Genomic DNA, 27,670 nt, shown 5'->3' with positions numbered 1-27,670 from the left:
TAAACTTTCTTTTGTAATTTTCCCAGTATCAGGTATATCTTTATTAGCAACATGATAACAGACTAATACACATAGGTAATACCTAAATGAGTAAATGTATCTTTGTTTACAAAATAATGTTTTGTAAAGCATTATTTACAAAATCAGTGGTATTTTGAATTTGTGCTGTGAGCTATAGCTTGCCCATCTTGGCACTAAACAATCAAGTCATTAATATATAATCCAAATATAAAATACTAATTGATAGTTTTATTATTCAAATTGCAAAATTTTATTAGAGTGAAAGTAAAACACTAAAGTTATCATATATATATATGTGCATATATGTGCATATGTGCATATATATGCACATATATATATGCACACATATATATATATATATTAATTTTCTAGAGCTCAAAATAATCCTAAATATGCTTCATTCCATCTACTTTATTTAGGGCCACAGGGCCCATTAACAGTAATTATAATTTATATTTGTGACTGTAACAGAATGATTTATCTGCCATTTAATATTTCATTTTGTTTTAGAAATTAAAATCATTCTCACATATCAATGTATTTACTAACAGAAAAGACAATTTGTTTCTTATCTTATTAAGAAATATGCCTTCCTCCCTGTCTAAATATGTCTGTTAACACTTTTCATTGAAAATTTGCAATTCTTAGAGGACTAGTAATTAGAACATAAGTGTAATTTAGAAAACTATTATACATTTAAAAGTATTTGTTGGATAAAAGTATATACATCAATCTAAGTTTATATTGAAAAATCTTGTTAAATATCTATTATTATTTTCCAAACTGTTTTGAGGTAGGAGCCAGGATTTGACTCCAGAGGCAGGGCTGGGATTCTGGGATAGATTAAGGACTAACAAAAAGAGGACCAGAGCTTAAGCAGCTTTCAGTCCCATTGTGCAACACCCTGGAGTTACTGCCCTTTCCGTAGCAATGACCCAATGACCAAAATGTTATTGCCCTTTCCCTAGAAATTCAGCATAAGTACATCTGTCCTTGTTTTGTCTGGAAATTTCTTCACAAACCACCCCTTTATCTGTGTGCAATTAAAAGTGGGTATAAATATGACTGCAATACTTCCCTGAGCTGCTACTCTCTGCCTACATCATATCCCTGTTCTGCCTAAGCAGTCATGAAACTTTAACGCTGACTCTTCAATAATGCTGTTTTCTTCTACCATTGACTTGCCCTTGAATTCTTTCCTGGGTAAAGCCAAGAACCCAGTGAACTAAGCTCTGCTTTGAGGCTTACTTGACCTGCATCAATTTATCTAAGGAACTCTACTTTTGATAACTTCAAAAAACACTCTATGATTAAGAAATACATGGGGACACAAAATCTTTAGAAAACATTCAAATCATATAATTGTATTTAAAAGTATGTTATGTTAGGAACTATATTTAAAAGGAAAGATCTTGGCCTATAACACTTACATTAAAATACATATGATAACACTGTATTTTTATAGAATAGGTATAATAACATAATTGCTAATTTTGATTTTATGACTAATACACTTTTATTGGCAAAATTATATTTCTACTTCTAGCATTGCCATCCATTTAAAGACAACATTTTGTTACATAAATTGCTTTTCACTATATGCTATGTCTTAAGTCTGAAAACAAATTTACAAGTGGATATTCTACATTAATCAATGGTAAAAGGCAGTGATAATTTCATTTTCCTAGTTAATATCAAAAAAAAGGTACAGCCAAGATGCAATCAGTCTAAACTTCTCTGCTTTCTGAACCATTCATTTTGCTACACTATCAAAAAATCAAATAAACTGATTTCATTATTATCATCAAGATATTTAATTTCGTAAGAAGTGCTTAAATTCACTGACAGGCTTATATTCAGGAAGAGAAACTAGACAGCATAAGAAGCCACAACCTACAAACATCTAACTTCTACTGCAGAAGATACAATTAGCATTCACTCTATGACATTAGGCTCACTCTGTAAAAATGCAAATACTCCTGGTATAATTAATGTTATTTATTCGAGGGAGGATACGGTTCATAGTATTTGTAGTAGTGTTGGATAAATCTGCTTTCTTGTCTGTTCTTTACTATTACCCCACAGAACATCTTTTGTGGCAATGGACACATGTACTTATGTTGAAATTCAGGACACCTGTCATAAGGACAAATGATACCTTGTCAAAAACTTAGATAGACTTCAGGACTAAACATTCTGAAGTCTGATAACTATTCTTTGACTTCTTTCAACTGAAATATCCTTAAAAACTTGCCAAAACAAAAACAAAATAATTTTTTTTCACAGCAATGACAGAAGAAATCTGAATCTGAATCTGCTACTACTATGAGAATAATTGCCACATAATGCAAAGCTATTAGAATATGAAAAATAGTAAAGATACTGCATCTAGCATCGTAAAGAAGGAAATACATAGTAAAAATTTCAGAAGAAGAAGACTAGACTTCATTCTTCTCACCCTAGGTTTGGAAGTGCAAAGCTTGTATTTGCACTTGATATGGGACACTCATTTTATGAGAATAGATTTCTAAACTACCAGAGCTAGACACCTAGTCTCTTTTCTAGATATCTGTTCAGAAAATACAAATTGTAATCTCTACCATATTAATGAAGAAAAGAAAATGTATAATTGTACACTTTACAACAAGAAATGGAGACTAAAATTATTTGGGAGCTGTACATACAGAATTGAAGCTGTGCTCTCTGTACTTGGTCTAAGAAAAGTAACTACTAGTAGCCCTTGATTCTTCGGGGCTTCATATTCTTCATAAATTCTGATAAACAAGTAATGAGGCAGGAAATGCTACTACATTGTCCAAGTTTATAACTGTCATAGATTAACCCCTGCTAGATTTCTACTCTAGGCTACACACAGAAATCTGGGATCCAGCTTTAGATAAGAGATTTCTCCTAGAAAAGGGATGCTCAGAAGTGGATTGAGGACAATGTAAAGCACTGGATAAATTTATCCTCTTTCAAATATAAACAAACATTGTTGGAAACAGGCACTGGTGCTCAGTGCCTTGAGGAAACGGAGTTAACACCAAAACAATGGATCTCTCAGCAAGACAACTTTACTTTCTGCAGAAAGGTGCCACTCACTAGCAGTCTGGTCATGAGAGCACACTTGTACAAAAGAGACAGGAATATTTATAATCTAACACATTCTCCCTACTGCTGTGCCCTGTTTCCCTTGGCTGGAATTGGGCCTCACCTGATTGATTAACAAGTTAAAACTTTCCTAAATAGGTAAAGGCAAGCGAGAACAAAGAAAAGAGGAAGTATCTTGTGGAATGCTGAGAAAGGCAAAAGTATTTTCAAATAAGAACAGAGGCTCAAGCTATGACCTAAGGCTCACCTGAGATTGTAGAGACATGTCAGGGCAAATATCTGGGACAGAATGAAAGAATCAAGAATATAGTATATACTTACTTTTTTATTAAAACTAATAGCTACTGAAGGTTATTAGCAGAAAGTTTTAGAAGAAATTAATTTAATATACCAAGAAACTTTGAAGAGAAGTTTCTATTTCATTTTCTACAAGCGTAAAGAGAAAATTGTAAGCCAGAGAGCATTCATGTGTCATTAGGCATTTTAAGAATAGGAAAAGAGATTAATTTTAAGCCTTGTAAAGAATGCCTTTCTCTTAACTTTCTCACAATAAGAAGCCAAGGTAAGCAATAGAAAGTTCGGTTTTCTGCTCTCTGTACAATACTAGTCTATTGTGTTTCTATAAATAAGAAAAATTTATTATAATGCGGGACAGATTAAAAAGACAAAAGAAAAGCCTGAGAAGAAATGAGAATAAAGAAGAATAATAAAAGCCAGCAAACTCTGTAAAATTTTGGTAGTAATACTGAATTCTATATTAAAAGTCAACAGAAAGCAAATTTGACACTAAAGAAAGTGTTATCTGTATTTTAAAGGTCAAACCAAAATTAGTTCTTGATACAATAGAAAATGAAAAAGTAGTCAGAATTATGAGTGATAATAATTGATATGTATATACAAAGTAGAAATGTAATTCTCAATTATAAGACATTAATGAATAATAATAATCTTAAACAAATAGTAGGAAAGTAATAATCAAAATTTTAATTAGAGAAAAATAAAATACCTGAACTGAAAGGTAAACAACATGCAAGGGAAAATTTTTCAAAAACAAATTACAAAAAATCAATATTAAAAAATTTTAACATTGTCTGGTATGGTGGCTCATGCTTGTAATCCCAGTGAGTTTGGAATCTGAGGTGGCAGGAGGATTTACTTGAACCCAGGAGTTCAAGGCTTCAGTGAGCCATAACCATGTAACTATACTCCAACCCTGGTTGCAGAATGAGATCTTGGCTCTAAAAGTAAACAAAAACAACAATAATAGATGGAAAGAAAAAAATAATCTCAATCACTTTTCTCCATATCTTAAAGCATTCTGCTAAATTATTTCTAAAACACCAATATTAAAGCAAGATAAAAAGTTCATAAAATAAAATTGCATTTTTATTAGTAACATTCTAAACTACAAAAATACAATGATAACATATTCAGTTCTTCAGGATTCTGTGAAGAAGGAAATAATTAACTGACTCAGTTCCTAGCAAAGATATTTTACAAGATAAGGAGTAGGTTTAGGGGAAGCAAAGAAGAAATCATCCTGTAGTGAATAAGAGTAGGAGCTGTTACTACTCATAGTTTTGAAAGGACAATATAAATGATGAGAGAGTGATTATATGATTGGATATATGTCCAATCAATTAGAGCAATTGTGTGGATAAAGTGGGCCACTTGAAAGAAACTGTGCCTCTTGATCAAATTACAAAAGGCATAGCAAATAAACCAGGACTTCCAGAAGTAGAAAGGGAAAATAATATCTCAAGCTCACCATCCCCTTAATACCTGTTCTACTTTAGATTATGGCAACATCTATTGCTACTTTATAGAGTGTTTCTTCAAATTCATTTACCAAGTAATGCATATTAGGTTTGGGTTTCACAGGAGAGAAAGATATGCAACAGATTCAGACTATGGGACAAGATGTTCTAACGCTTGGGTCATATGATACAGCAGATCTGATTGTGGATGAAGTGTCTATTGTAATTAGAATTGTTTTAGGAAAACCACTACTAGTGAACTGTAATGTATATATCTAAGTAGTTTGGAGCAAATATAAGCCATTGAATATAGAAATGTGTTCTTTGGAAAATATCCTTTGTCAACCTGGCGGATTGTAGAAATGGAGTGATTTAGCATGAAGCTTCAGGCCACTACGTATATGGTCTATCTTAGTTAGACTCTAAAGATCTGATCCATAAAACCATAAATTTGTGTGCATTAGCAGCAGTCTACTGCCAAATGAAAATAGTGCATGGGAGTATATAAAGTAACAGGTGTTGGAGGGGCATGTAAGTTGCCTAAGGAAGTAGATCAGATGCTCATGGAACACATTTCTACATTGCCTTCTCACCTTAAACCCACAAAGATCCATGGAATTTTCCCACAATTGCTTGTCTGAGGAGGAAAAAGGAATGAGATCTAATTTAGGACAATGCTAATAAACATACTGGTGTCCCTTGAAAGTGAACAACTGCAAGAAGGAAAATTCTCTAAGTGGGTAAACTTAACTCTTCACCTCTAGTTGCTGACTTCATCTGAAGGGAGAAATAAATATGAATTGACATGAATGCATCAAACATAACTGATAATTTGCTGAAAGCTTAGGAGGAAAAAGAATGGAAACTGGTTAATAAGGAGGTCTGGAAACAGCTGCATGAACAGACCCTTCAATTTGACAAATATATGATAATGTTTTTTTCACAAAAGAGTGAACATCACAAGTTAAGCACAGAAAAACAAGGCTCTCAATAATCAGGTAATCAAGATAATTTATTATCTGGATTCCAGTAAGCTTTTCCCCTAGTAATTTTTGTCCTTCTTTTATGGACTTACTACAAAGTGGTGATTACAACAGGGAGGAGGTTATATATGAGTTCAACAATAGTAATTTCCATTTAATGAGGCTGATCTGGTCACAGCCAACAGCAGAAGCTATTAATGAATTCTCCTAGGGCATAGATCCACAGGGGAAATAGCAAGCCATTTGAAAACACATTGATTACATTGAACCATTTCTACTGTGATATTTTTATCCTCATTAGAAGATGGACACCTTTTCTGTCTTCTGTTATAATTAACACTTAACAGCTTCATTAAGATGTAATTGACATGCCATATAATTTACATTTTTAAAGTACACAACAGAATGTTCTTAGTATATCCACACATGGTAATGTAGATATGATCACATATAATTTTAGAATATTTTTGTCACTACAAAAAAAATCCTAATTGCATCTATTAGCAATCACCCTAAACTTCACCCACATGTTACCTCTTACCAGCAACTGCTAGTTTATATTTTGGCCTAATAGTATTGTCTGTTTTGGGGAATTTGTATAATTGGGCTCTTGTAATATGTAGTCTCTTGTGACTGGATATTTCACAACATATTTCAAGTTCTATCTTTGTTATAGCATATAATAATATATTATTCATTTTTGATTGATATTTCATTGCATTGATATAAAATATTTGTTTATGCATTCATGAGTTGATATATATTTGGATCATTCCCACTTTTTTATATTAATAAAAATGCCAATATGTACATTAATGTATACATTTTTGTTTGTTAGTGTTTTCAATTATTTTGGTTATATCCTTAGGAGTAAAACTAGTTGGTTACATGGTAAGTCCACGTTTAACATTTTGATAATGTGTTAAGTTGTTTTGCAATGTAGTTGTGTTATTTTCTATTCCCATAAGCAATGTTTGATGTTTTCAATTTCTGGACATCCTTACTAACACTTGTTATTATCTTATTTTTTTAATTAAAGCCTTCAATAAAATGTGAAGTGTAATTTCATTGTGATTTTGATTTTTCCTTTTCCTAATGATAACATTAAATATCCTTTTATATACCGCTTATTAGCTATCTTATTTAAAATAAATGTCTATTTAAATCCTCATATTAAATATTGGGTTAAACAGTTTTTTAATATTATTGATATACCTCTCTTATTAGACATTTAAGGCTGGATGTAGTGGCTCATGCCTGTAATCACAGCACTCTTGGAGGCCAGAAGTTCAAGACCAGCCATGGCATTAGTGAGACTGGGTCTCTTATAAAAAAAAAAAAAAAATGATGATTGATAGATGATGGATAGATAGACAGATTATAGACATGTAATTTTAAAATATTTTCTCCCAATCTATGCTTTTTTCATTTTCTTGTTATTATATTTTGATGCACAAATGCTTCTAATTTTAAAAACATCCACATTAGTGACTTTTTCCCCCTTTAGATGCTGTGTTCTAGATGTGAACAGACAACCAATGGATTCTGAAATTGAATCAATAATAAAAAATCCCTGCCAACCGAAAGAGCTGAGGACTAGATAGACTCACAGCTGAACTCTACCTGATATAACAATTAGAACTGGAACCAATCCTACCATTTCAAAAAAATTAAGGAGGGACTCCTCTCTAACTTACTGTATGAAACCAGAATCAACTTTCTACTTGATACCATAATCTGGCAAAAGCACAGCAAATAAAGAAACTGCAGGCCAGTATCATAGATACAAAAATCTCTAACAAAATCCTAGCAAACTGAATCCAGCATCAAATAAAAACTTTAAAAATCATTAAAATGACCCAACTGCCCAAAGAAATATAGAGATTTGATGCTATTCCTATCAAATTACCATCATTTTTTTACACAACTAGAAAAAGTTATTCTAAAATTCCAATCAAAAAAGAGCCCAAATAGTCCAAATATCCAAAATAGTTCTATGAAAAAAAAAAAATGCCTGTGGCATCACATTATCCAACTTCAAACTATACTACAAGGCTACAGTACCAAAAACAGTAGGATACTGGTACAAAAACAGACACATAGGCCAATAGAAAAGAAAAGAGGACCTAGAAATAAAGCCTACAACCAACTACAACCTACAACCAACTGAACTTCAACAAACTCAGCAAAAATAAACAATGGGGAAGGAACATTCTATTAAATAAATAATACTAGGAAAACTGGTAATCCATATGCAGTAGAAAGAAACTGAACCCCTGCCTCTCACCATGTACAAAAGTTAACTCAAGATGTATTAAAACTTAAATATAAGACCACAAATTATTTAAAAAATTTAGAAGAAAAGCTAGGAAATATCAGGGTAGGCAAATAATTTATGACGAAGTCCTTGAAAACAATTTGCCACAAAAACAAAAATTTACCACAAAAACAAATGGCACCTATTAAATTAAAGAGGTTTTGCATAGCAAAAGAAACCATGAACAGAGTAGACAGACAACCTACAGAATGGGAGAAAATGTTTACTAACTATACATCCAACAAAGGACTAATATCCAGAACTTAAATGAATCAACAAGAAAAAATAAACAATCCTATTAAAAAGTGGTTAAGGGGCATGAACAGATACTTCTTTAAAAAAGGTATACATACAGCCAACAAACATGAAAATATGCTCAACTTCACTAATCATCAGAGAAATGCAAATCAAAACCACAATGAAATAACATCACACACAAATCATACGGCGATTATTAAAATGTCAAAATATAACAGATGTTGGTGAGTTTGCAGAGAAAAGGGAATGCTTACACACTGTTGTTGGGAATGTCAATTAGTTCAGCCATTGTAGAATGCAGTTTGGAGATTTCTCAAAGAACTAAAAATAGAACAACCTTTGACCCAGCAATTGCATTACTGCATATACATCCAAAGGAAAATACATCATTCTACCAAAAAGACACTTCTACTCATATGTTTATCACAGCACTATTCACAATAGCAAAGATGGTTGACCAACCTAGGTGCCCATCAATGGTTACTTGGATAAAGAAAAGGTGGTACATGTAAGGCAGGTTGCCTAACCGGGAGCACAGATGCACCACCCCCGCTCGCCGGGAGCTCGGACACCCCCCCTCCCTCACCAGGAGCTCGGACACACCCCCTTCCCTTGCCAGGAGCTTGGAAAAAAACCCCGCCAGGACCTACCCGATACCATTTTGTCCCATCCGGGCCCCACTCCCTGCCTACCATTTTGTCCCATCTGGGCCCCACTCCCTGCCTACCATTTTGTCCCATCCAGGCCCCACTCCCCGCCTACCATTTTGTCCCATCCGGGCCCCACTCACCTTGGGCACAACCAATTGAATGCCTCCACTCCCTATAAAATCCTGTCTGAGAGGAGTCCCTGCGACTTCTCCAACCCCTCCTGTGGGACCACAGAACCTCGTCCAGGAGCCTGAATAAATCCTTTGCACTGGATCTTGTTGTGCTGGCCTCAGTTTCTTCCCTTTAAACTCGGCGAGAACAAACCTTACAGTACATATACACCATGAAATGCTATGCAATCATAAAAGGGAATGAAATTGAGTCCTTTGCAGGAACATGGATGCAGGTGAAGGCCATTATCCTAAGTGAATTAACACAGAGACAAAAAAACAAATATTGTATGTTCTCATTTGTAAGTGAGAAACAAATATTGCGGTCACATGGACATAAAGATGAAAACAACAGACACTGGGGACTCCAAAAGGAAGAGTAGGAAATGCAAGGGTTAAAAACTTCCTGTTGTGTACTATGTTCACTATATGAATGATGGGATCAGTAGAAGTTCAAATCTCAGCAACATATTATATATCCTTTTAACAACCTGCACATGTACACCTTGAATCTAAAATAAAATTTTAAAAATCAAAGCTAAAATAAAATGCTGAAGCCAATGTCATCCATATTTGTGCTGTGTTTTCTTTAAAACAGTTTTGTACATTTAGCTTTTATATTAAGCTTAAAGCACTTTAATTTAGCTTTGTGTATGGTATGAGGTAGGAGTCCAACTTCATTTTTTTTTTCTTTTTCATTTGGCTATCTAGTCATGTCAGTGCCATCCTATCAGACAAATCTCTGAATCTCCTCATCCTCGTGGTCCACCTTTCCATTATGCAGATTCCCTGCACAACAGGACCAGAGCTTGGGGAAGACATCAGCTTTTCCTAGAGTGACAACCTTGTTCTACAAAAGGGCACTTGAGATTTGGGAGTAGCAAACCTGGGCCCTTGAGCTGCTGTGTAATGAAGGCACAAGCTGTGGAAGAAATGTTTGGAACCTCCATATTCTTGGTGTTGTACCTGGGGTAGGACTTCTAGAGAGGACCTGGCTAGAGGAAGGGTAACCTGCTTCTCTCACCCATACCTGCCTAGAATAGAGCCTCTTCAAAATGCCCTTGAGTGAAAGGGTGAAAAACAACACCCTTGGTTGTTTGGAGAATAGGAAAACCATGTATATTTGGCTGCACATTACCAGTATAGAGCTGTCCTAAGAAAAATGAGTGGAAGGGGCACTATAGTAAGGTAATAAACAATGGCACAAATGACACAGGCATCCACTGTTCTTGTTAAGATTTAGTAGATTATCATAAACAAATGTTTCTCTACTTACTGCATTCAGAAACTTTAATGATTATATTTTTATAATATTCCTTGGTTAAATTGCTGTCTTGATTTCACAAGGTTTCACTAAGATCCCTACATGTCCATTCTGAGAGTCATACATTAATAAATTTAACTGGATATATTTATTTTCTTCCCTAACACAGTGCTTCTGCCAAAACCCTTATTTATATATGTATAAAATTTTATTTGCCTTCAGAGTAATCCACACAGCATTATGGAATAATAAGGCATCGTCCTAAATATAATTCAATATAATTCCAAACATAATATCTAGACAACAGAACTCACTGGTGTTACTTTGAGCTAAATAAAGAAGATGGCCTGAAAGCCCAGTAGAATAACATTTTGAATACTTAGTTCTAGTTTCAGGTAGTAGAGTATCTAAACTAGAAACAAATAGATGTTAATATAGACCCCACTGTCAGAATATGCAGGCCAGAAAACCAGAGAGTTTGTATAGGTGCAGCTACTTTTCTCCAAATTGTCCATGAGAAAATTTGAAACATAACTGTAATCATTGCTTTATATGCACAATGTGTGTGTGTGTGTGTGTGTGTGCATAGTGTGTGTGTGTGCATGTGCATAAGCATATATATGAAATATATGAAATCAAATTTTTCTTTCATTTTTTACTATCTCATAGTAAGTTGATAATATTTCCTACATAGTAAGATAGTAAGATTTCCTTCGTATTTCTTACATAGTAAGATTTTCTACATATTTCAGTATTTAATTCAGTATTACAAAACAAGATAGCCCATTGTAATTGTAAATGAGCTAGAAATAAATAAATACCAATAAATATAAAGTGGCATATGGAAAGTGTGTCTCCATTTATGGTAGAGGTAAGCATGACTTTCGTGGTATGAGAGACGGTTGCATCAAGTTAGGGTAAAGTATGATGTTGCTATTGTTATGTGTGTATTCTGACTCTATGAGGAGGTGGGCTATACTGTATTAGCTGGTCTACTCAGTATTATCCCCACATTCTTCTGTGCAATGCAAAATATGAGCCTTTTCCTGAATCTCTTTACCTACGCATTTTGGGTTAGAAGTTGTCAATGAGAAGAGTTTATAAAATATTTGGAAAATGGATGAGGAAGACAAAGAGAAAGCATTATCCATGGAGAAGGTTGTGGTCAGATGAGATGGCCTTGCAGACTTTCTCATGATCTCTGATTCTCAACAATGGTAACTAGTTACGTCAGAATTGTAATTCTCACTTCTGAGATTATGCATGCATTCTCCCAGTTTGTAACCTGAGATAACCTGGCAGCTCCATAGCTTTTTGTACAATTATGAGCAAACTTCAAAATAATCATCTGTATGCTGGTGAAATATATTGTTATGAATTCTTACCAGGGTTATGAATAATATACATAACAGTTGGGTGTGGTCTTTTTGAGAGCTGCTTGTTTCTTGAAAAGGTGATTTTAGAGACAATTATCAATTCTAAAAGCCTTTAGTTCAAGGTTTATTTATTTATTGGTTGTATTTTAGATCCCAGTATTAAACAATATACTTCTGCCCATTATAGTTTGGTTAGAGTATGAATCATGTATCCACTACGTATGATATTTTTATTGTTAGTAAATTTCCCTATTTCCAATTCAGTTCATTGACCTGGATGGCTCCCTTCCACTTGTCTATCAACAGAGGAGCATGACAAATGCTGTTATAAAAATGTGAGTCTGATTATCTCAACTAAACTACTTCCTATTTCATTCATATTTTACCTAGATGGCAAATAAGCATCTCAAGCAACTTCACGTGTTCAAAACTAAATATTTTTCATCTGTCTTTCCAACCATGTGATATGTGTCACTTCCACAGTTTTAGATAACTCAATGAATATGTACCAGCAGTTTAATCCCGAAACCTTGTATTTTTTTTCTCAAGCTTAAACATTTTCAATTTAATTTTTCAACAAATTTGGTGGAAAACTGTAGCTTCAAAATACATTCTTAATTGCACACCATAATATACATTGTATTTATTTGCTCCAAGACACTGTCATCTTTCCCTTGCATTGTTTTAATGGCTTTCTAACTTTAGCATTAGTCATCTTCATTTTACACTTAACACAGTTTTAATAATCATGTCAAAGTGCATAGCCCTCTTTTGCACTAAATCTTGCAAATATTCTCATTTTACTTAGACAAAAGTCAAACTACATATAAGTTCCATTCATTTTACCCACCTCTCTCCACCATCTTGTTTCCTACTTGACCTTATTCCTTATTATTTCACCAACTTCACTACTGTGTGTGAGTCATCTTGGTCTCTGCTGTTCTTCAGGCATGCGAGGCATGCTAGGCATACTTTCTCAGGGCCTTTGCTCTTCTTAGAATATTTTATCTAAAAATGTTTGATTTGTGAAATAAAATACAATTTTATTTGTAGCAAACTAAAAAAATGTTTACTTTGGTGAAATGCTCACATTTATCTAGTTTTTCTCAAAATTTATAATTTTTCAGCAAAAAAAAATCTGTCTCCTATATTTTATATTAAACACTTCCTACCTCTGGTATATTCCTTATCAAACTTAACAAATTTTCTACCTTAGTTTTCTCTAGGGGAATTATCCCTATCTAACATTATACATATTTGATATTGTTATCTCCCCAAGTAAAATATAAGCTCCACAAGATGATAATCTGTTTCTTTAGTTCATTGCTTTATCTCTAGGGTCTAGAAGAGTGCTTGAAACAAAATGATGTTAAACAAATATGTATTAATGAATTGATTAATAAAATATGTTTTTCAAAGGTTTTTATTAAATGCAATTAAAATGTATTTCTCATTTGGCAATGATGTGTAAAGCTAACAAATATTATAAATATGTCTAATATCACATTGTGACATGGTAAAAGTCCCATAAAACTGCATACCTCAACCATACCATGGCTTTCTGTTGAAACTGCTCTCTATAACCCAAATGTGAATAAGTAATTAAGGACTGTAATTTTCACCCTACCCAGACAATGTGTAAACAAATGCTTATCTTGACTTTTGTGAACCACTTAAGTAACAATCAGAATGTCAAAAGTCCCCTGGCCCTCGGAATGTCTGGAGCCCCTCACCCTCATCTTCACCCAGGTATCCACTGGAATGTCCAGAGCCCCTTACCCTCATCTCTGCCCAGTAGGTGATTTACAGAATCCACTAGCCCTCAGAACGTCTGAAGCCCCTCACACCCACCCCTGCCCCTCACCTTAACTCCCGAGGTGGTTTTATGGGTATAAAAGGTCTTGACACCCTCCTTTCGGGGCCACAGGTTGGAGAGACGTGAGCCTTCCATGGCCCCCAGCAGTAAAGACCCTGCAATTTGGCATACTTTTGTCTTGGTATTGACTTTCTATGCTCGGGCCAGTACAACAACATCAGAACTTTATTTGTATTTGTAAAAATTATGTATTTCTTAATTTTTATCATATTAACAAAAGTACATTATTAGGCAGCTTATTACTGTGTACAAAGCATTACAACAACACAGACCATATGAAAAATCCTCGAGAGGCTCTTGTATTATTCAGAGATTTATTCACTCAAATTATCTTAAAATGTTACTGTTGGAGTTTCAAAATACTCTTGCTTATCCTCTTGGCATAACTATGGCAATAATATTTTTTAGCTATGAAATTGCCAGTAATTCATATTCAAATTAGTTTATAAATAATTTGCATAAAAACTAGGCTTTCAAATGAATAGTATGACCAGCCATTGAACCGTTGATCTTTAATTTAGACCTTTGTTATTAAGCAGAATAAAAAAAACTATTCATTGAATGGACACAAAAATTAAGAAAAAAGTTATGCTTCATCTAAGCAACAGATTGGAAATTTCCTAAGGTTTATGAGCAAATAAAATATTTGCATTTGCATACAACCGAAAAGACTTCTGTAGAACAAACAACTAGTAGACATTGGAAATTATCAAAATAAATGTATTATTTAAAAATAAGAATAGAAGTTTAATGTTTCCTAATATAAGCTTGACACTGAATTACTTAGAGCTCTTGCTAATTTACAAATCTGCCTGAGAAGAATCATACTGCCAATAAAAAATATTGCTTAAAATAGAGGAGGAAAATAAGTTTTGTTGAATATATCGACTCATTTTACTTTGAAAAGGATATTCTCAAGCTGTCATTGGGGCTTTTAAATGATGCCTCTGACAAACACTTGCTGACTAACACTCTTGATGAGTGTCCTCACCAGCTTTTGCCAGTTCATATTCTATTTTTTTTTATTGGAACGAATCATGCATTTTACTTCTTTCCCTGTCTCTCTTTTTTAACTTATCATGAGACAGAAATCAGCAGATTTGAACTTGGTATCAGGAAAAAATTACATCCAGATTGTGATTTTTTTTTTTTTTTTTTTTAAACGGAGTCTCTTTTAGCCACTCAGGCTGGCATACAGTGTTGTGATCTTGGCTCATTGCAACCACCATCTTTCAGATTCAGAAGATTCTCCCTTCTCAGTCTGCTGAATAGCTGGAATTATAGGCAGGTGCCATCATGCCTGGCTAATTTTTGTATTTTAGTAGAGATGGGGTTTCACCATGTTGGCCAGGATGGTTTTGAACTCCTGACCTCAGGTGACCTGCCCACCTTGGCCTCTCGAAGTGCTTGGATGTCATTACTTTCCATGCAAATGGATAATAAGAATATCCAATAATAGCTACCATCATTTTTGAGTGTATAAAATAGAGTTTCAAAGAACATTTAAGAATTTAATTTTTCAATGTAATTTCTTTATAACTATCCATAACATTACTTGAGAAAACAGCAACAAAAAAAGTTCCAATAGAAAATATTTTCCCTAATATTTTAAACTCTTAATAACAGTGCCAGATTTCTTTTAAGATATGTTGGGAATCACTTGGGGTTGCCTGCAAAATATTAAGGAAATATTAGGGAAAGTTAGAAGATTATAGTCTCAAACCTTTTGGAAGGCCAGAAGGTTTTAATGGAATGGGCTAAAGGCAGCCAGTTAATTATTTTAGAATTTTAAGTCATAGGGTAAGATTAGGGACAACAAAAGCTTCCCCAGTTTAGTCTGTTTACCCCACATCCCTTTGTCTCTACTCTGTTTACTCACGTAAACCGTGCTGGATTGTCCTCTCGGAGGGCGAAGGGGAATTATCCATTAATGGTGTTTACTCTGGGCCCGGGAATCAAAAGCTTTTATCATTTGTAAAACCACTCTTTTAACCATGTTAGTTATACACAGACATGTTGACTTAGAATCTCTGTTATTAAATCTATACTGAATAAATGTGAGGAGGTACAGGGAGTGGGGGTTGGTTAGCTGCAATCGCCCTCTGAAAGCAGTTGATGACCATGCTGAGCCCACTGGAAATCTCTGTACTGGGTGTGAGAGTGCATTCATTCGTCCGTTGTTGAGTCAGGGTCTGCAGGACAGACCTCTGCAGGTGATGATCAGCTCTCAGGTGGTGGCCCCAACCTGATCGAGGTCTCAGGTGGTGATCCCCACAGATACTTGCCACAAAGTTATATATATATATATTTTCATCTCTTTAGAGTACTTACTACTCTTCATGGGTTCTAAAGACCTTTTTAAATAGTAAAAATGCTTACTAAGTTATTTTTCCAAGAGAGAGTCAATTTTTATTTCCAACTACTATGAGATATTCTGTTAAGATTCAACAAAGAAATGCTGTATTACCTAGGGGCTTCTTTTCTGTAATATAATGATTTAATTTAAAAGTACTGAATTCATAAAATATAATTTAACTTTGTACAAATTACTCTTTTTTGGCCTTGATATTTACGTGTTATCAGCTTCAGTTTTGTAAAATTATAACCTATTATTTTAAAGAAGCTCTTTGGCAAGAAATAGTCTATACATGTAAAATAAGGCATTATTTACATTATTTTGGTGTAGTCGTTCCTTTCTTTTTTCGTTTTTTAATTGTACTTTAGGTTCTGGGGTACATGTGCAGATCATGCAGGATTGTTGCATAGGTACACACAAGGCAATGTGGTTTGCTGCCTCCACCCCCCACCCGTCACCTACATTTTTATTTTTATGCAAAGAAATAACTTAGATCTTCTTAATCAATGAAGTAAGAGTGGTTATTATAATATAAGCGCAAAAGGGTAGCTAAGTCTTAGGTAAAACAAGGAACTAGGAAACCATCAGTATGTAAGAAAATACATTTATATTATCACTGAAAATGCACATATTTTTCTTAAATATTACAGATAGATTTTTCTGACCTTTTGTTTATATCATAAGATTTTATTACTCACTTTTCTTGAATTTATATAAAATAATCCTAGTCATACTCAGACTAAAAACTGTGGATCAAAATTCTGAATTTCAGAGAAATAAAATATTATTATTTTACTTGAAAAATGTGTCCACTTGGCTCTAGGCAGGAAGGAAAATTTATAAAATACACACAAACCTGCCAAACACCTATCTGCATAGATCTGAGGTCATATCATACATTATGAGAATGATAAATGAGCTTAGAAAAATGTAAGTATTAATAAATTGTAAATTATATCAGCATTTTAATATTAAAAATTAGTAATTCAGAAAAGATACCTTAAAAGAGAGGTGAATTTGACATTTAAATTTTATATATTTTTCTGTTCTGTAGCATGAGGACATAAAGGTAGTTATGCTTTCTAGATTTATCAATCAGGATGTTTAAAACACTAATATCAAAATTTACAACTTCAATAAAGAACAACCATTCAAAAGTATACAAATATCTTCATAGACAAGAGTGACGATTATGTCTCAGGAAATCTGAATTGTAAACTTGGGTCTACCTTCACTAGCTATGTTCTCATAGACATGTTACAAACCTTTGGTTTTGACCCAGCGATTTTTTTCTAAATTATGAAAGAGCTAGGAAAAGGGAAACACACACACACACACACACACACACACACACACACACACACACACACACAGAGCTAGTTCTTAACTGCATAGGCTTTTTGGAAACATAAACTCATAAAATTAATCATATATGTGATTAGTAAATAGGGATAATGTTGACACAACAAAGAATTTGTGCTGTCCCATGCCAAATTTTCCCAGCTTTCAGTTTATTCATTTAATTTTATTCCTACAGATAGAATCAGCTATACAAAAAGTGACATACACAAAAGGAAACAGCAAATCTTAACACCATGTACCGTGCAATGACGTAGGTTATGCCCATCACTCTTCTTTGATGCTATTTGGTACAATATGCTTATTTCATAGTTCTACCTGATTTGTACATGTTTATCCTATCTCCATAACTAAACAACCACAACACTTCTTTATACCTTTATATCAAGTTCTCATCCTTGGTTTGGTTTGGTTTGGCTTGGCTTGGTTTTAAATGGAGTCTCTCTCTGTCACCTAGGCTAGAATGCAACGGCGCCATCTCAGCTCACTGCAACCTCCACCTCTCAGGTTCAAGTGACTCTCCCACCTCAGCCTCTTGAGTAGCTGGGATTACAGGCACCTGCTCTCATGCCAGGCTAGTTTTTATATTTTTGTAGAGATGGGGTTTCACCATGTTGACCATGTTGTTCTTGAACCCCTGACCTCAAGTGATCCACCTGCCTCGGCCTCCTAAATGCTGGGATTATACCTGTAAGCCACTGCTCCTGGCTATTTTGTTAATTTTAACATAAAGTACTAAATTTACTGTAGTGATTTTTTTCTATTACTTATTATAAGCTTAACTTGTTTTTAATATGAACCAGTATAGTTACTAGAATCAATATTGATATTGTTGGTTTTGTGATTACAAAGCTGCATAAGATTTGAATTTTTTCCTTCTGTACACCTTATATTTAGTGTATGATTCTGTAAAATCTGAGGCTTTGCAATAGTTCATATATTATAGCAGAAACAGCACACAGAAAAATGCTTAGAATATAGACAACACTCAAGAAATATTAGTCATTATTACTATTATTGTGCACTTTCTCTCAAAGTCTATTGCTAAATCAAAGGAAATAATGAACATTTCTTAATCTAGCTAACAATGACAAACTGATGATTGGCTTTTAAGGTTGAGGCAACGTGTATGTGCTGTGGATACAAAGATGAATAGGATGTTTTCTCTGCCTACAGGAAACTCCCAAATGTAATCAGATATATCATGATATTAAATAACATTAAAAACATAAGAAAAAACGTCTACAGGACAAAAAGGTATAGATACAATCATTCCAGTCAGGAGAGAGTGTCAGGTGAGGGTTTATTGAAAAGCAGGTAATATGTACCAAACTAGCAGAGGGCGTGGATTGAGAAGCTGTGTACACTAGGTAGAGTTGCTAGAAAAAAGTCCAGAACACCCAGTTAAATTTGCATTTGTGATGAACAACAAATAGAGTTTTGCTTTAAGTATATAATATGAAATATTTGGAAAATAATTATACTAAACATATATTTGTTGTTTCTCACAAATTCAAATTGGACTGGAGGTCTGGGTTTTTATTTGCTAAATAAATCTGTAAACTCTGGAAGACATTCAGAAATATTAGATTGAACAACAAATATGCTTACAAAAATAAAGTGTTGAAAAATTAGGAGCTTCAGGAGAAATATTTTATACAGAGTGGTTAAATAATAACATGCAAATAAGTTTATATTTATCATATTAAGCATAATAGAGACTCAGGCAAGAAGTTGGATTAGGTATTACATTTTCCTCTACAAAACACACAGATACTGAATAAAGACTGTGCCAAGAAGTATACGTTTAAAGGATTATTGAATTCCCAGGACAGCAAGGGAGGTTATCAAGGCTGTGTCTCCACGGTCCCCACACAACAAATCAATGAACTAAAACTGAAGCTCAAGAAGATCCAGATGCAAATACTATGAACCTAGAAATTTAGAGATTATGATACACAGGAAAAAACTCTAGAACTAAACTTTGCTTTAACACAGTTGTGCCACTAACCATGAGAATCTCTTTATGATAAAACAATTATTATTATAATTCTCATTATTGTTATTGTCATCAATACTGCCATTTTTAAAATTTCAACTCTGTAGCCACAGTTGCTCTTCTTCTTATTTTCTTCTTCCTCCTCCTCCTCTTTTTCCTTCTTCTTCTTCCTCCTCCCTCTCTCTCTCCCTCTTCCTCCACTTTTCCTTCTTCTTCTTCTCAGGGAAAATGTTCTTTGTTTCTTCTAGTGGACTAGCAGCACTTACCTGACTAAAATATCTGGTTTGTGCAATTTATTTTTTGCTTCTTAATTCTACATTTTATCATCACATAAAAATATTAGCAGGGAAAACTATGAGAATTAAAATGAAATTTAATAAAGTGATCTGGCAAAACATAACATTTTAAGAAAAAGTAGAACAATGTTATTAAATTGAAGTCTATTGGGAATAGGTATTTTTATACCAGTAACTATTATACATACACATTTTTTGGAAGACAAAACTATGGTGCATAAAATTAACATAGACATAAAAACCACTCCATGTGTTATAGATGTTTCCCATTTCTTTATTCTGAAAATTGACTCAATGATTTTCAAGTAAAAGAAAGCCAGCATATTTCTAATCTATCTGGAAAGCTAAGTAATGGCACATCCCATAATAGAAGGATCCATTGTGAAGTTTTCAGTACTATTATCTGTCTGCAGTGATTTATATAATGTATAGGTCAGCCTCAAGACCTGGATGCTAAAGAATATGCACCAGTGAATTTCATGTAATTTATTCACTAATTGTTCCTCTGTCTTGTGTGATGTTTTTTTGTTTTCTTCCTTCTTTTTTTCTTTCTTCATTTTTGTAAATTTGGTTAGGCTTTAATTCCTAGTTGTTTGTTCAAATGCCTGTGTAGACATTGCTGTGAAAGCACTTTGTATATGTAACTAACATTTACAATCAATTGATTTTAAAAAGGTAAACCTCCATAATGTGAATGGGCTTTATCCTATCAGTTCAAATACTTTGAGCAAAAACGGAGGTTTTCCAAAGAAGAAGGAATTCTACTTCAAGACTGTAACATAGAAATCACACCTGAATTTCCAGCCTGCTGGCCCACCCTATATATTTCATATTCAAGATGGTAAGTATGAAGCATAAGCTGAGGTTCCATGTTACCTTAAGATAGAGAATGTGTAATTATTACAAAGCCAATAATTAAATGGTGTTAATTTGAAAATTGACAAAGTAAAATCTTATACATCTTATACTTTGATGAGGGACAGTTCTCTGGGACTGGTAAGCTTAGAGGTATAGTATTCTTGACAGATGCTTTATGAATATATTGTTGTTTAGTTAGATTTAAGTATTAAATTTTTAAAAAATCTCAAAAATATACATTTCTAAAAATAATAGATGCCATATATCTAAATATATAGGTTTACCTGTGTACTCATCAGTGTCTAACTTATGTATTTAATTTGTCCATATACAATGACATACTTTCAATGAATGTATTACATTAATTTCAGTGAAGAACAACCCATAATTTTTTTCAATATTATTGATTTTTCTAAATTCTAGAAAATTTTTAGTACATTGAAAAATTACTGACATATTTTTAAAAGAAAAAATAAAAATAGGCCAATATTTTTTCTTTGGCTTTTAGTATTCTTGAATTCTCTCCTTAGTTGATATGAACAAAAACATCCTGGAATTCCTACTGGTAATAGAGTGTGTCGATTACATAGTCAGTATTAGATACCACAGTTTCTAACACCAAATTGATTGTTCAATATGAGCAATGCTATTATCACTATTGCTATTGTTTTATCAAGCTTTAGCCTTTCAACAGCTGCATTTTTACTTACCTGGAAAGGTATTCTTTATTCAGTTTGTAAATTAAGTTATTCTATGTATAGGTATTTGAATGTATTTGGTGAAAGAAAGCTTAGTAACCTAATTTTTGCATACAAAAATTACTCTTACAAGTCATAGATTCAGTAAATTATTTATAAATAATTAACTGTCAATAGATAAGTATTGCTGTTCTTACAAAAACCTTGATGACAAAAATAAATATATAGCACAGAATCATAGACAAAATAATATGTATTTAGACTCTATCTATACTTTTATCAGGTATTAATTTAGTCTGTCTTTTAAACCACAAAGAAAACAGCATTTAAAAAAATTACCCAAGCAGGAATAACTGTGTTTAAATTATACCAGGAAGTGTGTGAAAAACGGTTAAATAAATTATAGAATATAAAATAAGTTCTTATATTGTTAACATTTATGCTTATAAGTTTAATGTATATTGAGGTAATTATATGAAATTATATGAGCATATGGCTTCCTTAACACATGTTCAAACTATTTGAAATTAAACATATAGCATACATAAATATGCACATACATATATATGTATACATACTGCACAGAATATTTATAAAATTGTACAATATAGATAAGCACTAATACTTAAACAGTTGTTTTTTTATGTAGTGGATTTTTTGCCTTACCTTTCTTATGACAACTTAAGTTTATTGAAAACTTCATATAAGCAAGGCACTGTGGTTGAATGGGAACACAAAAGATAATACAGAAAAGCTACTTGATTTGAGATTGCTCACAATTAGCAAAAAAAAATATAATATATTTGCTTATTATTATCAAATGTATTCAGTGTGAAAATAAATTTATATATTCAAAGCTAGAAGCACAGGCTGGAAATTTTCATAATGAACTGAAGAAATACTTGACAGATAATTTTATCTTAAAATTTAGCCTTTAGGAAAATTAATTTCTAATATTATGATTATATTTTGCCATATTTGTAACATGAGCAAAATAGTAATAGCAATAACACAGTGTTATGGCCTGAATGTTTGTGTCCCCCAACCCCAATTCATACATTAAAGTCTTAACTCCTAAAATTATGGTGTTAGTAGATAGGACCTTTGGGAGATGATTAAGTCATGAGAGTGAAGCATTTATGGGTGGGATTAATGACATTGTAGAAGAGACCCCAGAGAGCCACTAGCCCTTTTGTGGCTGACGAAGATATAAAAAGATGGCCATCTGCCCTCACCATAACCTCACCATACTGGCACCCTCATCTCAGACTTCTAATCTTGAGTACTGAGAAATAAATTTCTGTTGTTCCTAAGCCACCAGGTCTGTGGTAATTTATATAATTTTATAAAAACTCAAACTTACGAAGCCATATGAAAAGTATTAGTGAAAGAAGCATTGTAGGAAGAAACTATTAAAGAAACAAATTTAGTGGTCCAGCAGAGCACAGGTGATAAAATCTTGAATTAAATAATCACCTGCTGACATTTTTATAGCTTTTTAAAATCAATGATTGTATTATATTACAATTACAGTATATTATAGTGTTAAAGTTGTGGTGAAAATTAAGGTGAAATTTATATTCTATCATAGTCAAAGAAAAAATGTAAATATTGAAGGCTTCTTAAAACACCTTTTCTATACTACTTCTCAGAGGTAATCACAGTATTTGGATATATTGTTATAGATAGAGGTATATACACACATATATATGTGTATACATATATATATAAGAATTAGATTAATAATGCAAATATTTAATTCTATAACAAGACTTTTAAAATATGTTGTAGAAAACAGAACCCAAGTATATATATAGTTGAAGGACTTTACACAAATTATAAGCAGCAGTTATGGAATGAAACTCCGATCATGAGAGAGATACTGCTGGCATACAAGTAGCCTTTTTATGTTTCCTTCAAGCTGTGACCTTAGTTCTTGCTGCTCACCACACAGAAAGCTAACTACTGAGATGATGAGTATTATCAAGGAAAAAGGCTTTAATTGGATGCTGCAGCTGAGGAGGTGGGACCTCAGTCTCAAATCCATCTTCCTGACTAAAACTGGAAGTTTATAGGAAGCATTTATAATGAATGAAAGATACGACATCTCATTTTCTGGATTGGACCTGATGAGCTTCAGTTCTCTGATACTTTTCTTGGGGGAAGCCTGATGGTCCCTTCCTGAAAAATGAACTCACATAAACTAAATGTAAGTTTGAGGTTTTAAGACCAGAGGGATCAATTTCTATGTTTATCTTTTAAAAAAGTATTTATGAGACTATTGGGTCAGTCTCAAAGCTCCTCTCTTACCCCCTTCCTAGGGAACCACTGTTTCTGACTTCTTATAGCAAAGGTCCCCAAGACCAGGCCACGGACTGGCATGGGTCCATGGCCTCTTAGGAATCTGGCCATATAGCAGGAGTTGAGCAGCAGGCAAGTTAGAAGCGTCACCTGCAACTATAGCCACTCCCATCACTCACATTACTGCCTGAGCTCTGCCTCCTGTCAGAGCAGTGGCAGCATTAGATTCTCATAGGAGCATAAACCCTATTGTGAACTGCATATGTGAGGGATCTAGGTTGCAAACTCCTCATGAGAATCTGATGCCTGATGATCTGTCACTGTCTCCCATCACTTCCAGATGGGACCACTTAGTTGCATGTAAGCAAGCTCAAGGCACCCACTGACTTCTAAATTATGGTGTGCTGTATTTCATTATATATTATAATATAATAATAAAATAAAGTACAAAATAAATGTAATGTGCTTGAATCATCCTGATACTATCTCCACTCCAACACCAGTCTGTGTGAAAATTGTCTTCTATAAAATCGGTCCCTTTGTAGGTATAGAATAGGTATATATATAAAACTCAGAAAAATTCTGTGTATTTTCAGCTTTGGTATGTCATACCTAATATTCTCCCAAAATGATTGTACAAATTTCTTCTCTTCATCAACATATGAGAGTTCTGGTAGCAACACTTCTTTGCTTCATGTATGTTTTCTTTTATTTTTATAGTCATTCTGGTGGGTGTGTGGTGAAATTGTGTATCTTTCTCTGTATTTATTTCTGCTTGTTGACTTTTGGTATACTCTATGTTACAAAGTTCCTGGTCACTTTTCTCTCTCATTATACTATTGAATTCTCAATATTTTGACAAAGAATTTGTAAAGATCCCTTACATATTTTTATTATATGCCTCTTATTGATTACATGCGATGCAAATATCTTCTCCCATTCTATGTATTTCATTTCTCATCCTCCAATGGTACCTCTTGCATAGCAGTTTTACATTTTAATACAGTTCAATGAATTGAATTTTATGTTAGGCATTTTCTTAGTGTACTGTTTAAGAATATTCTACTAAAATGTCATAAAAGCTTCCTCTGCTTACTTATATACGAAGTTTTTTTTTTTTTAAACCTTTTATATTTAAATATGTTTTAACTTATATTTTACAACCAAAAATAAATTGGAGACTTATTTTCTTATCAAAGCATATCACATTCCATGAACAAGAACAAGCAACAAAAGAAAAAATAAATTAATTATATTGAATACAAATGAAAACCTTTACTGCTTCTAAGGATGCTGTTAAAAAGTGAAAAGACAATCTACAGAATGAAAGGAAATATCTTCAATAATATTTAAATAGCTAAATTGGACTCTATACAAATAAAAATATGAGTTTTTAATAACAATTAAAAATTGAAAAAAACAAACAGAATAGGAGAAAAAACTGCAAGTTATTTATCTGTTGAAAGATTTGCATAAATATACATATACAGCACTCAAACCTCAATAATTAAAAGACAAATATACCAGTTAAACTTGTGCAAATAATTACAAAAGAATTTTAAGGAAGATATGCAAATAGCCAAAGTAAGCACAAAAATATGTTCAACATCATTAGTGATTATGAAATCGCAAATGAAAACCACAAGGAGATATATTACAGACTATTATGGCTGTAATCCAAAGATAGACGTTAAGAAGTTTAGTGAGTCCATGGAAATATTAAAATAATTATGTATTGCTGGTAGAAACATAAAATCATTCAAGTGGTTTGTCAAACCGTTTGACAATTCTCCCCTAAACAGAATTATGACAGGACTCAGCAATTCCACTTCCTATTAGGTACTCAAGAGAATTGAAACATCTATCCAGAAAAAAATTTATGCATAAATGTCTATGGCATTGTTATTCATAATAAGTAAAGTGTAGAAAAAACTACAAATATTCAGAAAATGATGAACAGATAAAATTCAATATATCTATACAATGCAATATTATTTGGTAATAAAAAGAATGAAGTAATTATTCGTACTGCAACATGAATGAATGTTGATTACATTATGCTAAGTGAAATAAGTCAGCCACAAAGGCCACATAACTTATAATTCTATTTATACCAAATATACAGAATAGGATAATTTATAGAGACAGTGGGTAACTTACTGGTTGCCAGCGCCTGGGGAGAGGAGGGAATAAGCGATTGCAAATTAATATGGAGTTTCTTTTTTAAAGTGATGAAAATGTTCTAAAATTAGATAGTAATGATGGTTGCAAAACTCTGAATATACTAATTCTACAGAATTTAACAGTTTACAAGATTGAATTTTATGGTACATGAAGTCTTTGTCAATAAAACTGTTTTTTCTGACTCCTCAAAGTAATATATTGCATTGTCTTATATTTTATTTAAATAATTCCCTGACAATAAATATTTAGAGAATTTCAATTTTTTTATTAGACATATTGTTATTGTTCTCCTTTCTTTGTGTGCTTGTGTGTCTGTGTTTGTGTGTGTGTGTGTATGTGTGTGTGTGTGTGAGAGAGAGAGAGACAGAGAAAGAGTATATAGGGTGGTCACAAAGAGAAAACGTGTGAGAGTCATGATCTTTGCTCAGTTTTGTCAGGATTTCAGAATAATACATTTCCAGTAATAGAATTTTATAAAGTTTTTTTGAACGTTAATTGGCCATTTACATTGCTTTTTAAAACAGTACATATCTTTTCCTTCAGATCTTTGCTGTTTCTAGAGATTCAGCTTTTTCTTATTGACCTATATGATCTTTAGGATGGTAAAGAATATAAAAGTTTGTCATAAGTATGTGTGTGTATGTACACATATATTGTATTTTTTCCATATATGTCATTTATCTTTGAATAATTTGTAGAGATTTTCTTTATTAACTGATAAATAAGAAATATTTTACCCATTATTTAAGAAATAAAGTGTTAACACTGTTTTAGAAGATGCTAGTATTTTTTATGCCATCCTCTCTTCAAAATACAACTCTTATTCTACATAATGTGTTTCTCAATTCCTTATAAATATTAGGGTTTAATTCTATGTCTAGGTTACGTGCATTGTATTTGTCTTGAGTCTAAACTTTGTATCTATACAATTATACTGTATGTATCTTGTAAGATTTGCTTATTTTTCTCAATATAATAGTGATATTTGTGCTCAGGTGAAGAGTTAATTGAGTGTATATAATTAACTGTAGAATTGTTGGATTTTAGATTATGTTTATATTTACAGTATAAATAAATAACAGGAAATTTTGTTCAGGTGTTTCTTATTTTAATTTAGAATTCCACAATCAATTTCTGAGAGTGTTATATGAGTTCACTGTTTTAAACATCTATTGATGGTATTGGTCATTCTTAGCATTGCAATAATATAAATTGGTACATTATATTTAGCCTAATATTGTCTCTGTGCTTTGAAACCATATGTAACAAATTGCAATCTAACATACTATGTAAACAAACTGCAACGTAACTTAGCAGTCTATTCTCCTAACAAGCAGCTGAGTCTCAGCGAATTACAGCAACCAAACTTCAGCCAATTAGTGGCTGCCAACTGATCAGACCATGTTCATATAGAGCAAATGCAACATCACACAATGCCCAAATAAAGAAAGAGCTGAGCTGAAATGAATCAAGTGGTTTCTGTATGTCACCATGTCCCTTTCAGTATATAAATACTGCCTGCCCATTCCTGGGTGGAGCTCTCCGACTGTCTTCTGGTTCAGAGTGATGCTTGATTTATGAATTTTTTTTGTTAAATAAACTCTCCTAAATTTAGTTGTGTAGAGGATTTTTTAAAAATAGTTTTGAATCAGAAGTGGGATCTAGAGTAGACCTCCAGCCACCCCCAGGAGCAGCAAGTGACCAAGTGAAGGTACCTGCTGGAACAGTGTCCACTGCTCTCTCGCAGCACTTAGAAGTTGTGAATGAGCTCTGTCTCAGAGTCAATCACAAACCAGTTATCAGCTCTGAGTTTATTTAAACATTTTGACCTTTTTT

This window comes from Aotus nancymaae, unplaced genomic scaffold (assembly GCF_030222135.1).
Source record: "Aotus nancymaae isolate 86718 unplaced genomic scaffold, 86718_ANA_hifiasm-v0.15.2.pri h1tg000006l, whole genome shotgun sequence".
Taxonomy (NCBI): domain Eukaryota; kingdom Metazoa; phylum Chordata; class Mammalia; order Primates; family Aotidae; genus Aotus; species Aotus nancymaae.
This window is presented reverse-complemented; position numbering follows the sequence as displayed.